Below are 15,901 nucleotides of genomic sequence, written 5' to 3' on the forward strand. Positions count from 1 at the left end.
TTTTATACTGTATTTCATAATATTAGTAAAAATTATCTTTATATATATATAAAATGGATGCTACGTTAATATTCTGCGTGCAGTATATTAATGTTTCATAAGTGACACTAATGAAGCTTTTTTCTCTCGGTATTTTTTCAACTAATCTATTATAGAGAAACATCTCTCACTCGTTTCTATAACCCAGATTAGGTAAAAATCTTCCGTAGTTTTGAGCTCAGGTCGAGAAAAGTCTGTTTGTCAGCAGATAAGTCAAAGGGGTTCAAACAGAGGAACCGGAGGCGGTAGGCGAGTCTTGACATTCCTCTCTTTTAGTACGTAAACAAAAGAAGTGCACGCAAAAAATTTGTGTACGAGGCAACTTCATATCTTGGCTTCCTTTTTTTTTTTTGCCCTTAGAAATACCCACAGATACTGAGCTTACTTAAGCCCCGATTTAAGGATCATTCACAAGTAAACTCAGTACCGAAATGCCGTATAGTTCCATTCCTATTGTTCAACCTCTCCCGCTCTCTCTCTTCATTTATTTTAATATATTTTAATCTCCATGTACGTAACAATGATTTAGAATTTACTAGATATGGAATCAGAAATTGATACAGGGTTGATATAAAAAGTCGTTCCATTTTCTGTTGAACTGGATCTTTTAATGGTAGACAGTAACGGGTCTTCTCAATTTCTGTAGAGAGCAATACTCCATACGCTGTCTACTATAGAGACTAGATTTGTTAATTTTATTCATACAAGGCAGCCTATCTTCAATTTTGAAGACTAATATTTGGTTTATGTGACATAATCACAACATTAATGGCTTAATTCAAAATATATTGCGGGAAGGTCTCCTCCTCACACACCTACGGCTGCCCAGGGTAGTTGGAGCGCGGGCTATAAAAAGGAATGGTGTTTTTAAAGCCCCCTGCCCACTTTTTTCACGTCAACACAGGAAGGGACAGGCTTCTATTTCTTCTTCTCCTTCTTCTTTTTTGTGGGAGCGCAAACTGGTCGAAATTTACACTTTTTGAGACCTTTCCTGCCGTCCGTAAGCACAACCAGTACAACGCATGAATTTTGTGCTAGTCGTCACAATGAGACCGAGACCGCAGCACAGGCAAAACACTGCAGCCTAAGCAGTGGCTGGTTTAGGGGGGTCTCAGGGGGGGGGGTCCTACCCCCCCCCCCCCCTTCAGTTCCTGGATATCAAACCACACCAATACTCCTCTCTTGACTAGCTTAATCATAGTTCTAGACCGTAGCAAATGGCACTGTTCGCCCTCTAACATACCAAAAATTGTCGGTACCCTTCAGCGGGCCCCGAACCCCACGTCAAAGGGGATGGAGGAGGGGGCGAGGGTCGGCTTCGCATCTGAAGCCTGTCATCCGTAAAGCAAACTGTTACCATTCGTGCATGATAACTGGTTATTCACTGGTACATGGAAGTATTGGCAAGTGTGACCGCCCATCACACAATCCCAGCAGTCGAGTTAAAACTGGCGGCGAATGAGCATGTGTTCGAACTTGACATTTTTCCTCCTATTCCTAATCTGGCATGGTTGATCAACTTTGTTCAGGTGTAGATACGGTGAGCTGAAAACTTAAAACTTAAAATTGTCGTAAAATCGCTATATGATTTTAAAACCGGGTGCATAAATTTGAAAACCACCTAGAGCAACCTTAGACTGTAGGCCTACTCTTACTTTAGAGTACTCTATTTTATTGTCTCTATGGACCGACATTCGGTTTGAATGCTTTAACCACTTTTGATAGGGCTTTTTTGCGTTGTATTAGATTAATGTGACAGTCTAAGGTTGTTCTAGTGGTTTTCAAATTTATGCACCCTGTTTTTAAATCATATAGCGATTTTACGACAAATCGTTTACTATCTAATCAAGGTGACAGCCGAGCGTGCTTGAGCCTGCGGTCGTCCTACAAAATTTGTTCTGGGGTATGATACTCCGAAATGCGATCTGACACACACCTTGAAAACGGGTAGTGTGGTCCGATATACCGGTTAATTCAGGATCCTTATGTGCCGAGTCTGGTAGTTGGGTAGGCCTGAAGGTGGGGTTCCACGTAAGCGAACCCCCCCCCCCCCCCCCCCCCCCACCGTTAAACGCCTATTTCTTTTATAAGGCCAGGAAGTCCTAAACTACATTTTACTGAAACTGCTGCCATAAATGATAGAGTTGACTGAAATTACAGACAGCTTGCTTGTGAACATAAGGGTTATCAAGGTTACAGTACAGGGAGGGGCGAGATACGGCACATAGTAAACCAATATCTATGGTTCCTCGCTGCACATTATGTTGTTGGTGTGCGTCGTCTTTACAACCGGAAAGAGAAAATGTGTACATTCACCTACACGTAGGTGCAGTACAGTGTACAGTACTTCGGGGCTGGGAGTTCAGCCGCCTTGGAGAAATAATAAAACTGGTCTAGCTGAGCCCCACATTACACATGCATATTATGTTCAGGTGAGGGAGATCTGCTTGAAATCGATCTTACAGTTTTCAGTCCAAAAATGCTGCTGCTACGTCATCAGCTCGAGTAAGCAAAGCATCCGCGGACCCCCCCCCCCTTCAAATAATCCTTGATCCTGGATCTATATCGGGCAATGGACATCAAACAATACCGGTAGACCTACCATCCCAGAAAATTAAAAAAAAAGGGAGTGTAAAAAATAACTTCTTTTCCTTTTAAATAATGAACACTGGGATCCTTCTAAATAATGAACAATTCAAATCCTTTTCAACCAAAATATTATCAATCTGTATTTGAACTAAAAATCAAAAGATCTAGGCCGAAATAGCTTGAACGTAGCGCTGAACTGGGATGCGCTTGATGTGCCCCGATTCTCCTCCGATGGGTGTGTTAGTTGTGACAGATATGTTGATTGTGTTTTCACTGCGGGTCTTTTTTTTCATCAACAGACTTGTTCATTCGGATCGGAATACTATTTTCAAGCATTTCGCACGATATGGAATATATCTAGGAATATTAACGACGTAAGAAAATGTCATCTTCTCCCATTCAATTGCCACTGGCACCTCGCCTTACATATGCAAAGACTCAGTGAAGATCTTTCGGGATGGGAAAGCGCAGAATACATATAGTTTTGCAAGTTAACACAATCGAAGAGGACTGCATTTTAGTTTATTTGGTAAGTATAAAGACTTTGCTTCCCTTCTGATAAATGCTCTAAGACTTCTGGTTTGTGATAACAAACAAATCTTATCTACATTCGTGTCTTTCATTCTGTTTCTACAAAATCATAGATCTAATCAACACAAAACGGTGTTCAGTCATCCAAGTTTTCCTGAAGTCAAAGTCGTCGGGTAGACATTTATTTGGGCTTGTTGTATACAAGTCGTTCTCCCAGATAATCCGGGAGTCTCCTGAATACAGAAGGAATGTCCCCGTCACCCGTACAGGTTACCAAATCTCCCAGATAAAAGCGACTTTGAAAATTTGCACCACTGTCAGCTAACGCCCTGTCGATTTATCTTCAGAATAGTTGGGTGATCTTGAAAACTTCATAATTCTCTTCTAATTGTTTGAGATAGGGGTCACCCACCCCCACCCCCAACTGAGCACCTGACCACAACGGCAGCAGCCCCCCCCCCCCCCCCCCCCCCACTCTTATTGAGCAAAATTTTAGAATCTCCAGATGTTAGATTTATAGAGGTGGGCATCTCTGTTATTAGACACCTGGCGGGATCAGGTATATAATATATATATGTGAGTGGAAAAGCAGGAAATCACATGCCTAGAAAACTTTAATTATATCTGGTTTTCTTAGAATGTGTTTCCAAAGTAACAAAATTCCCATGGATACCCATCTGTTGCTGCATGATTGTCAAATATAGCCTTATGGGCTATTTTAAAAATATTGAATGAAATTTTAGAAAATTTGTAAAAATTGCTGCAATTTAAAACTTATAACACTGTTTTATCTCTCAATAAGATTGTTCATAACTGCAAAAAAAAAAAAAAAAAAAAAAAAGGTTATTAAAAAAAAAAAAGTAAAAGTGAAAAGCTGAAAATATTGCCAAAATGTCATGAATGTAACACTGTGTAGCTGCAATTGATTCAAACTTTTTAAAAGTCACATTATTTAAAAACTGTCCATGGTATTTGTTCAACTTATTGCTTGTAGTTAAAGAAGTTCTCCACCAGATCAAACCCTCCCCCCCTCCCCCCCCCCCCCCCCATGAATTTTCTTGGGGTAAAGAGCAATTTTCTCCTACTCAGTAAGTGCTGCTTGACCCGTTCTACACTTGGATTGTATGTTTATTCCGTTTTTTGTTTAAACTGACTGGCCAGTAAAATAGATCATCTACGGTCACACACATTGCCTAGTTTTCACACAAGAAAATAGGTTGTTCAGTATTGCAGCCCTGTGCCATGTATAATTATAGACCTTGCAAGCTGGCACTGGCTACGTGAAGAGACTAAGAAAATAATAATGACACTAGGTATGTGCCAGATAGGTGACTTTTGATCTAATTTTTTATTCAATATAACTGTTATATGATGATTCTAAAAAGAAATTTGACAGAGTCATTGTCTTGTTATTACAAATAGTAATGCAGTAGTGAAAAAGTCTAGTCTATTCAAAAATTTACTTGGACCTCAGTAAATCCAGTAGATTTTAGGAAACTGGTGGTCCAATTGGCCAGAAAACTGAAAAGTTTATGGCAAAGATTGCACTAATAAAGGAACCTTTTTTTCAAATTTAATGATCAATATCAAATTTACCAAAATATAGCTTAAATAATTTTTTTCTATTGTGTTACTTGTATAAGATTTTCGTAAATTTATACTTTTTAAACCATCAGTTAAAGCAAGGAGTTATAACAGAAGGAGATTACACGCGTGGGGGCGGAGCCCGTATTACGGTCTCTCATTGGTCGGAATGAATAGAACCCAGAGAACAATGGATGCCTATCTCTGTTACGCTTAATTGTTGCTCTCGTTTAAATCTCGTTTGTTAGTATCTGTGCCTTCGTCTGTTGATTTTTGAGGACAGAAACAGAAACGGAGTCCCAAGTTTCTAAAAAATGAGAGAAATACAGAATTTATATGATATTACGTTGGACAAGGTTTTCAAAAAACAGGTAAGTGCTTTTAAATGCATAACTACACGAAATATGAAGATAAATTGCAACTTTTATGTCGTAGGGTCTCACTGTGTAAGTGTCCAGCTACACGTTGATCTCGCGAGGTGGTGTGTGGAGAATAAATATTGCACGAAAAATATTTCCCACTCATAACAAGTGCCTATAAATATAGTATCAGATGAAGAAAGTTTGGTCTTTATACAGTTGCAATTGTTAAGTAATTTGTGGCAATAGCAAAGAATAAAACTTAGGTGCACTTTCAGTAGCCGAATAACAAGCAGATGCTTAAGCCGCCATCTTGTTAATATTTCGAAAAAAAATTACTCCAAAAGACATTTTCCTCCTACTTTTTGAAACTTGTGTCACATGACAGTCATAAAATTTAACTAATTGTTATGTGTGCAACACACTTGCTTGAGCAGTATTGTTTTTTTATGCGATTTTACATGTGGTCTAGCTTGGATACGACAATTGACAATTTTCATGAGTTCCGATCAAAAAGTGTTACGCTTGTTACGGCCAAAAGCCTTACCGCTTTTTGTACTTTTCAAATGCAAGATTATAAAAAAATTTGGTGTGTTTAGATTCTTGAACATCTTGGTCGTGGCGTGGTATATATTGCATGGATACTGCTCCAATATTTCTTGAAAAAAATAACCTGATTTGTTCAGAATACCAATTTTTTACTCTAGTGTTATGGGTAAATGTACCATTTTGGCCTTTACCTTTTTCATGTTTAAATCTAAAAAGACTTATCATGACAGTTGGTCATCATTTTTCTTCTCACCATGGTGGGTGGCTTTGGAGTGGTAACTTTGTTGTTAAAGTAAAGTGCTCAGTTTTTTTGACTGGAAAATTTTGCCTCCACCCAGCATTTTCCATCATGGCGGTCTAACAGGAAGTTTGACTTCACAGTGTCTTTGGTATAGTTATTTTTAACTTATTTAGTCTTCTTTTTACATATGTATGTTTTAATTCATATTAAACCTTTGAAAAAAGAACACACATGAATCCTGGTGCTTCTTAATTTAAAGTCTTAAGGTTTTAAGTTCACCTAGGCTCCACCAATTACTTAACCTGTTATCTCACTACACATCTCTCTTTGAGTCAAGGTGTGTAAGACACCTTATTGTGTAAGACACCTCTATAATTAAGGGGTACTTGCTTCTCTACTTAAATTATACTTCACTACTTTGGCATGTTCGGTGGCAAGCTTGGATGTTTCAGTTCATTTTAAGAAAGAAGCTTTGCCTTGGTGGTTACAAAAGAATAGAACTCTATTAAGGTTTATTCATTACTTGAAATTAAATATTTCATCTTGTAGTGTTGAAACAGAAATTCTCTCAAAATTGATAATGAATTTGACATGCATATCTTAACACTACTCAAGTTTTTTTTTCTATTATAGATGTGGGAGAAGGCTGCATTGAATATATGAATTATGGTCAGGCTGGAAAAAATTAAAATATGTCAATGAAAAAAGGAGGTCAGTGTGTCTGGGGTAAGTTACTTTTGTCATAATGCCTAAGATGCATTAAACATTCACTAACAACAGTACCCTTTTTAATTTTTTTTTTCAAAATACAACAACCTTGGGCATTTTCCTTTTAGCAACCAGCCTCTCTGAAATCCCCTTTTTGTCCTGTCAGAAGAGTAGGAACCAGGGCAGATTTAAATAATTTCTTGTAATAAGTACAATTTCTTTCAGTTTCTTGGGGTTATTAGCTTGTGATCATGAATCTTGATGTTCTATATAAATTTAGTTGTAAATTGTTCATTTATGTGGTGAACATTATTTCAGTCAAGTCATAACAAGACACATTAAACTTCACTGCGTAATTCCATAATGTCTACATGGATACAAGTAGTTCATAATGCTATTATTATGTTTTTTTTTCTAACCTACAGGTTTCTCTCTTTTCTGAGTGGCATGGCATTAGCAAGGCAGAAGAAAAGGCCCTGAAGAAATTCTCACTTGAGTTGTCCTTTTTGGAGAAGAAACTGGATAAGACTGGCCAACAGAGATTGCATTAAATTAATAGTGCTCCTTTATGACATTTTAAAATATTTTCAGTCGCCTAACTGACTCTATACATTGCAAAAGTGGACATAAATTTTATGTTACTGTTATGTGGAAAAAAATTCAAAACCTATATATAAATTGTTGAGTGCCATGGTATAACAGTCTACCTGATTGCCAGTGAAATTTCTGTTTCTGTGAAATTTCTTTAAAGCAGTCACTTACTGCTTACTTACCAGTTAATTTTTTCAGCTGTTACATTTTATAAATGTTCTTACTAAGTGTTGTCTTGATCTATAATAACCTTTTGAAAATCCCATGTTTTTTATCCTATTTGTAAGAATTAACCACTTTATCTTCTAGGATTTTTTTTTCATTCGGCCCATTAGATTCTCAGACCTTGCTGGCCTGTAAGTGGAATAGTATCTGGGACAGACTGGTATCAGCAAGTCAGATAAAAAAGAATATAATTATTTCTATTTGCACGGTTGAAAAAAATGCCATCATAGACTGCATAAAACTGGAAAACTGTAGCAACTTAATCATTCTTATGACTTCATTTATTACTGCTTATGTGTAAAATTTTTGTTTTTGTTCTTCTATTGATATAATAAAATGGTTTCACTCACAGATGCTACTTTCATGAGTATAGAGTATAGAGTGCTTGAGTATAGAGTTGACTTAAAAGATATTTTAAGTTAATATAGTAAATAATAGTTTGAAATTCAATATTCTCATCTTTATTTGTTTCACTTTAAAGAGCTCAGTGAATACTAAAATTTCTGATATGTTTTGTACATAAATATATTTATGAATGAATAAAAATTATTCTTAATGTATAGCACTGTGCACTTGTTTACCGACAAATATGAACAGTGTTAGTACGTGTCAAATAATCCTGAAAAAAAGGGAAATTTCCAAGATAAAGAAATTTATAACGAGTATTCAGTAAACTGACGTGTCGTGGCATTGCCTCAACCTTGGATTAAAATTTTAATTAAATGCATTATAATATTAAAATTATACCGAGTGAGAGAAAAAATACTTTAAGAAATTAAAAACCAGACACAAAGCGTAGGCACTGTCACAATGTATATGTTTATGGGACCTAAGGGCAGGAGGGTCCAAACGTTAATGTATTAATATTATGTCCTTTGGCAGTGAGGACAGACGTTCACTTGAATGTCATTTTCACAAACCACAGTTGGGACGTTTTCTTTTGACTTCTCCTTGGTGATTTTTCACCGGGTTGTGCCATAAAAAAGCCATCTATCACCGACTTAAAAAAGCTCATGGCGACCATCCTCAGTCACCACCTTATAATCGCTTTCTATGACATCGTTCCCTTCCAGCACATCGTCCAAATAATTACCTGTGAAAAAAATCGTCAGCATACAGCGGCGCTTTGACATTACTGATCTCGAATTCTAACGCGAAATAACGCATATGAAATTTATCTCCAAGCTGAGGAGAGCGACGCAGACGAAACCTTGAGACCGGAGGCCCCCCGTAGCTAGCTCCGCCCACCGTAACAGACATCGGACAAAAGAAAGGCTTGCGTGTAATCTCCTTCTGTTATAACTCCTTGGTTAAAGTTACGTTTTTGTGTCATCACAAGTGCCTTTGGATGGCAAAGGGGGTTAATGCCTTTCCATTGTGGTCCTCATGTCAAATATATACATATGTGAGGAGTGTAACTATGCTAAATGCAGGGATATTTTATCCCACTGGAAATGAAGCAGTGGGATTTTTGCCTATGAGTGGGATTTTTTTGGTAATCATGTTTTAATACCTTTGATGGTCATCAATATTGTAATACTAGAGGTAAATTACATATTTATGACAATAAACATTGATTGGTGCTTTATTCTTTTTTTTCTTATCCAATCTGATTTTTTTCTCTTTAATAACAATAAAACCCCTAGTGATATTTCAAACCACATCCATATCAGGAGGGCCTGTTTTATTGACAGAAACAACAGTTTAATTCTCATGCACTGTCTCTTAAAAGCAAAGTCAGTTTACTTTTGATTATGGAAAATAACCCTCTGCTTTTTTTGGCCTCCATTTTTTGAGACAACTAACAAAATCAAAGTAATCCATTCCTTCTATTTTTATTCTCATGAGTGCATCAATATTCTCTGGATTGAGTCTATTTCTTAGTGCAGTTGTAATTAAATTTTTCGCAATCCGCTGTGTGCACTGGATGTGCCAGTGCCAAAGAGGCTAACATTGTGAGATTTGGAAATTGATCCTTATGATCAGCAGCTATCAATTCCCAGAGTTTTGCATTTGAATGCCTTGGGTAACACTGAGTGAGAAGATCATTTTTTACAATTCTCCATTCTTTCTTCTCCTCTTGAGCATCAATAAAGGTCTTGGACACAGATTCCTTTGAATTCCTTGTGTGCATTTTCTCCCCAAAGTGAGATGTCAGCATTTCCATGGATTCATCCCCCCAACACTGCAGCTCATCCTGACTGAGTAGAGAAATGGGCTTCATCCCCAAAACACAGAAAGAGGACATCAGCTCCTGGTCAGGGAATCTGGGAATAATACAATACAGAACTAAATTTTAAGATGCACACAAAGTAAAAACTTTTTTTTAATAAAAAGAAACATTTAATTATTGATTTAAAAATAATTATACATAATAATATTTGGCTATAATTGAAAAAGTCAGTAAATTTGTTATTAATCAAAGCGAGTACTTAAAAGGAATGAATAATTGAAGAAAACTCATAATTTTTAATGGCACAACTTGTAATGTATTGGGGAAATCAATTAATATCATATGGGTTTAAAATCAAAATATTAATTAACTTTTGTCAAGATTATCAAGCATAGCTTGGATGGAATCCCTTTTAGTAACCTCAGTCTTGTACTTTGAGTTTGCAACCACATGGTTCACTTTGAAAGTAGCTCCAATAAGGTGCTCCTCTAATTGTTTGCTTAAGGTTGGTTGGTCTGGAAGCACAGATCCATCTTTAATGACCTTCAAGTCCATTTTGCAGCTATCCACAACTGGCTGGAAGTCGTGTTTAATTTGCATAAATTAATAACAGAAAACTATTTTTGTCAACCTTAAACTGAAAGCTATACTTCTTGTTTGTTTCAGTATTTTAGGCCACACTTTTTATGTACAGACACAGATGTGTCTGTACATATTGCCATCACCTGCGTCTGTCGTCGCCGTCGTCGCCGATGGCGATGCCGATGCCGATGCCGATGCCGTCGCCGTGCACTTTCCTTGTAAACACCATAAGTGGAAGGCAGTTTTACTTTTTGGCTTTATATTTACAGAGCTGATGAATATTCATAAAACGCAGGTCAAGTTCGAAAATCAGCATGATCGGGCCATTATTGTAGAAGTTATGCTGTTTTTTCACTTTTCAGCATATATGCAACCTTGTAAACACATTTTAAGGAAAACCGTTTGGCCTGTTGTCATGAAACTCACAGGAGTAATCAATCTTACTAAAACGCAGGGCAAGTTCGAAAATCAGCATGATCGGGCCACTATTTTAGTAGTTATGCGTTTTTTTCATTGTTCAGCATATATGCAACACTGTAAACACAATATAAGAAAAACAGAAAGCCCAATTGTCATTAAACTCACAGGAACGGTCAGTCTTACTAAAACGCAGGTTGAGTTCGAAAATCAGCATAATTGGGGCATTATTTTAGAAGTTATGCTGTTTTTTCACATTTCCTCAGATTTCCTCAGATTTAATTCTTAGGCATGTTAATAGCCTTATTATTTAAGTAATAAGATACGTAAAAGTGTTTGTTTGACATTTCCTGAATCTTTACAACATTGTTAGTTGATTATGTAAAAATGATGGTAAACTTGTTATCGTGTATTGTGTAATAAAGTGTCAAAAATGGAAATAAACTCATATCATTGCAGTTTGTCAGATTCAATCATTCACTATGTTCAGAATCTCAGAATGGAAGAAATTGGACATTTAACACTGTTCTATTGATATTCTTCACATCTCATCAATTTTCTTAGTTGATCTTATAAAAATGGCAGTAACCTATTAATTTTGTTTTATGTTAAAAAAGTGTTAAAAATGGAAATAAACCCATTTCAGAACAGTGCAGTCTTGTTTACATTTTGGCATTTTTAAGGCGTGACTTTGAAGTTCCATCGGCCTAAAAACATTTGTTAGTCATGTTTACTATTTGTCCATGATACTAATATTTTATTATGAAAAATTGATGATCATTATGCTGTTAAACATTATGTAATATTGCATCAAAATTTGAAAAAAACCTATTTTGGGCACTGCTCCCATGATGACCATTTAAGAAAAACCATGTCACTTACTGTTCTCAAACAGTACAGTTAATATGTACAGATGTGTCTGTACATATTGCCATCACCTGCGTCTGTCGTTGCCATCACTGTCGCTGTCGCCGGCGCCATGCACTTTCATTGTAAACATGATAAGTGGAAGGCAGTTTTACTTTTTGGCTGTATATTTACAGAGCTGATGAATATTCATAAAATGCAGGTCAAGTTCGAAAATCGGCATGATCGGGCCATTAATGTAGAAGTTATGCTGTTTTTTCACTTTTCAGCATATATGCAACACTGTAAACACATTTCAAGGAAAACCGATAAGCTTTTTGTCATGAAACTCACAGGAGTAATCGATCTTACTATAACGCAGGTCAAGTTCGAAAACCGGCATGATCGGGCCACTATTTTAGTAGTTATGCTTTTTTTTTCACTTTTCAGCATATATGCAACACTGTAAACACAATATAAGAAAAACAGATAGGCCAATTGTCATTAAACTCATTCCTGCTAAAGCGCAGGTTGAGTTCAAAAATCAGCATAATCGGGCCATTATTTTAAAGAAATGCAGTTTTTTCACATTTCCTCAGATTTAATTCTTAGGCATGTAAACAGTTTCATTATTGAACTAATAAGATACGTAAAAGTGTTTGTTTGGCATTTCCTGCAATTTTACAACATTATTAGTTGATTATGTAAAAATGATAGTAAACTTGTTATCGTGTATTGTGTAATAAAGTTTCAAAAATGGAAATAAACTCATATCATTGCAGTTTGTCAGATTCAATCATTCACTATGTTCAGAATCTCAGAATGGAAGAGATTGGACATTTAACACTGCTCTGTTGATATTTTTCCCATCTCATCAATATTCTTAGTTGATAATATAAAAACGGCAGAAAACTGTTAATTTTGTTTTATGTTAAAAATTGTTAGAAATGGAAAAAAAAAAAAACATTTCAGAACAGTGCTGTCTCGTTTACATTTTGGCATTTTCAAGTTGTGACTTTGAAGTTCCATGAGCCTGAAGACCTTTGCTAGTCACATTTTCTGAATATCCATAATACTAATATTTTATTATTAAAGTTGATGGTCATTATGCTGTTAAACATTATGTAATATTGCATCAAAATTAAAAAAAAAAAAACTATTTTGGGCACAGCTCCCATGATGACCATTTAAGAAAAACCATGTCATTTACTGTTCTCAAACTTACAGGAAAGAAACATGGGACTAAAATACAGCTTCAGTAGGAAATACAGTCTGTTTAGTAATTCTTACTGCCAGTTAAACAGTTATTTTGTGAAAATTTCATTTTTCACATATTGGCATTTTCAAGGTGTGACTTTGAAGTTCCACGGGCTTGAAGACCCATGCTAGTCACATTTTCTGAAAATCCATGATACGTATATTTTATTATTAAAAATTGACGGTCATTATGCTGTTAACCATTATGTAATATTGCATCAGAATAGAAGAAAACACAATTTTGGGTGCTGCTGCCATGATGACCATTATGGGAAAACCATGTTACTTATGATTGCCAAACTTTCAAAAAAGAAATACAGGACTAAAATGCAGTCTGAGTTGGAAAAGCAGTCTAAGTGACTTCTTTTTCTGGAAGTTATACATTTTCAAAGTGTAAACTTGTCACATATTTTAATTACATTGGTATTACCTGTTGAGGATAATTAAAATTTGATGTTGAATTTGCAGTTTAACATAATGTACTTTTGCATCAGAATTGACAGTAGCCTATTTTGTGCATAGTTATTTCCTGTTTTTTGTCTGTACATTTGACAGCTTTGCTGCCTTGTTTATTTTTATGGATGACATCCTGCGCGCGCACCGATTTTCGTCCGTTCTCCAAAAAAAAAAAAAAAAAATCCCCCCCCCAAACCCCCCCCTAAGCCCCCCCCCCCCCCCCCCCCCCACACACACACACACACACACACACACACAAGGAAGGCGGTTGTCGTAAACATCGTTATTGAATTTGCCGGAAAATGCAATCGGCAATTCTCGGCTAATTCCGCAAGCTCCATACTGTCATTGACGACTGCGGAGACATCCGAGTAGTTCCGCGTGCGGAAAATGAGCTTTCTGCGCATGCGTATTATCACCACGTGGAAATATGGCCGTTTTGCCGTCAACTTCATCTCTAGCATTAATTTCAAAATACACGACAGTTAAAGTCATAAAGAGAACGGGGGCCGTCGTTTTGGATTGGTTTGCCATTGATATTGGACATGAAGATATCACCCTTTTACAATTATACGAAAGGCTGGCCGCGGCCAGCGATCATCGCCCGGAAAATTTCAGTGACATTCTGTCCAAAGCAGCACATACAAGGTTTTTTTTGTAGCGAAAAAAGGGTCGACAAGAGCGTCATGGTATTTGGTGGACTGAAGGTCGGACAGGCCACCCGATAGTTGGCTGCTACGTGTGAGTCGAAGTAGACAAAATGGCATCGACCGAAATTACCTTAGTAGTAAGAAGCATAGGCCTATCTTTGCTTCATTTTTTTAACAATTCTGTGAAGTGTTTACAATGCTTTAATTTTCTGAGAGTACATATAAAGACACGCTGTTTATTTGATATTTGTTTTATTGATTGCTATACCAACAGAATGCATGAAATAACCTTAAATAGATTTGGTAATATGCAGCATATATATTCATGACTTTTTACCTTTCTACGAAGTAGGCCCTATTCACAATGCTTTAATATTTTGGTAGCATGAATAAAGACATGTTGTTAGTTTGATACGTGTTTCTGTGGTAAATTAGTGTTTCCAGCTGTGTACTGAAAACATAACTTTTCTTAAGCAGTTTTTTTTTTTTTTTTTGGACTGTTTTTTTTTTTTTCGCCCGCTCGCACCGACTTTGGGGTCCCCAGAGGATGTCATCCATAAAAATAAAAAAGTGTGGCCTTATAGCAAAAACTTAAAACTTTTGAAAAGTACCGTAAGTTAAATCATTAGCACTAAATTTAATAAGTGACATAGTTATCATAAATAAACTTAAAGAGCCTGACTTTTACCTTTACAGTTCCTATGTCAATGACTTTCATTTGGAAAAATAAACTCAGCTGATGATCAATTGTTTGTACCAATTTTCAGAAACTACACAGACCTAAGCTGTCATATTATAGTGAGGGATTACAATCAGCAACTCCTTTCATCTTGGGGAGTTTGGGGTTAATCGGTGCATTTTCATGGGAGAAGCAATCATTATATACGGAAACTGAAAACTCTCTTTAATTCTGGAACCATAAAAGTTAGAGACCTTTTGTTTTTTTGCATTTTTATGTACAGACACAGATGTGTCTGTACATATTGCCGTCACCTGCGTCTGTCGTCGCCGATGGCGTTGCTGATGCCGTCGCCAGCGCCGTGCACTTTCCTTGTAAACACGATAAGTGGAGGGCAGTTTTACTTTTTGGCTTTAAATTTACAGAGCTGATGAATATTCATAAAACGCAGGTCAAGTTCGAAAATCGGCATGATTGGGCCATTATTGTAGAAGTTATGCTGTTTTTTCACTTTTCAGCATATATGCAACCCTGTAAACACATTTTAAGGAAAACCATTAGGCCTGTTGTCATGAAACTCACGGGAGTAATCAAACTTACTAAAACGCAGGTTAAGTTCGAAAATCGGCATGATCGAGCCACTATTTTAGTAGTTATGCTGTTTTTTCATTTTTCAGCATATATGCAACACTGTAAACACAATATAAGAAAAACAGATAGGCCAATTGTCATTAAACTCACAGGAGTGGTCAATCTTACTAAAACACAGGTTGAGGTCGAAAATCAGCATAATCAGGCCATTATTTTAGAAGTTATGCTGTTTTTTCAAATTTCCTCAGATTCATGTTAACAGTCTTATTATTTTACTAATAAGATACATGAAAGTGTTTGTTTGACATTTCCTGCATCTTTACAACATTGTTAGTTGATTATGAAAAAATGACTGTAAACTTGTTATCGTGTATTGTGTAATCAAGTTTCAAAAATGGAAATAAACTCATATCATTGCAGTTTGTCAGATTCAATCATTCACTATGTTCAGAATCTCAGAATGGAGGAAATTGGACATTTAACACTATTCTGTTGATATTTTTCCCATCTCATCAATTTTCTTAGTTGATCATATAAAAATTGCAGTAAACTGTTTATTTTGTTTTATGTTAAAAAAGTGTTAAAAATGGAAATAAACCCATGTCAGAACAGTGCTGTCTTGTTTCACATTTCCTCAGATTCAATTCTTAGGCATGTTAACAGTCTCATTATTTAACTAATAAGACATGTAAAAGTGTTTAGTTGACATTTCCTGCATCTTTACAACATTATTAGTTGATTATGTAAAAATGATGGTAAACTTGTTATCATGTATTGTGTAATAAAGTTTCAAAAATGGAAATAAACTCATATCATTGCAGTTTGTCAGATTCA

At 36.1% G+C, this 15,901-nt stretch overlaps 1 long non-coding RNA gene across 1 annotated transcript; it reads left to right on the plus strand.

Annotated features, from left to right (window-relative positions):
- Positions 1-4,834: 4,834 nt before the first annotated feature.
- LOC147760722 (uncharacterized) lies at positions 4,835-7,978 on the plus strand. The gene is made up of 3 exons (XR_015335496.1): positions 4,835-5,114; positions 6,526-6,618; positions 7,026-7,978. It is a non-coding gene; the product is annotated as an uncharacterized LOC147760722 (long non-coding RNA).
- The last annotated feature ends 7,923 nt before the right edge of the window (positions 7,979-15,901 follow it).

Source organism: Lingula anatina, chromosome 7, assembly GCF_051362555.1.
Source record: "Lingula anatina isolate TDL-2025a chromosome 7, LinAna3.0, whole genome shotgun sequence".
Classification (NCBI taxonomy): Eukaryota; Metazoa; Brachiopoda; class Lingulata; order Lingulida; family Lingulidae; genus Lingula; species Lingula anatina.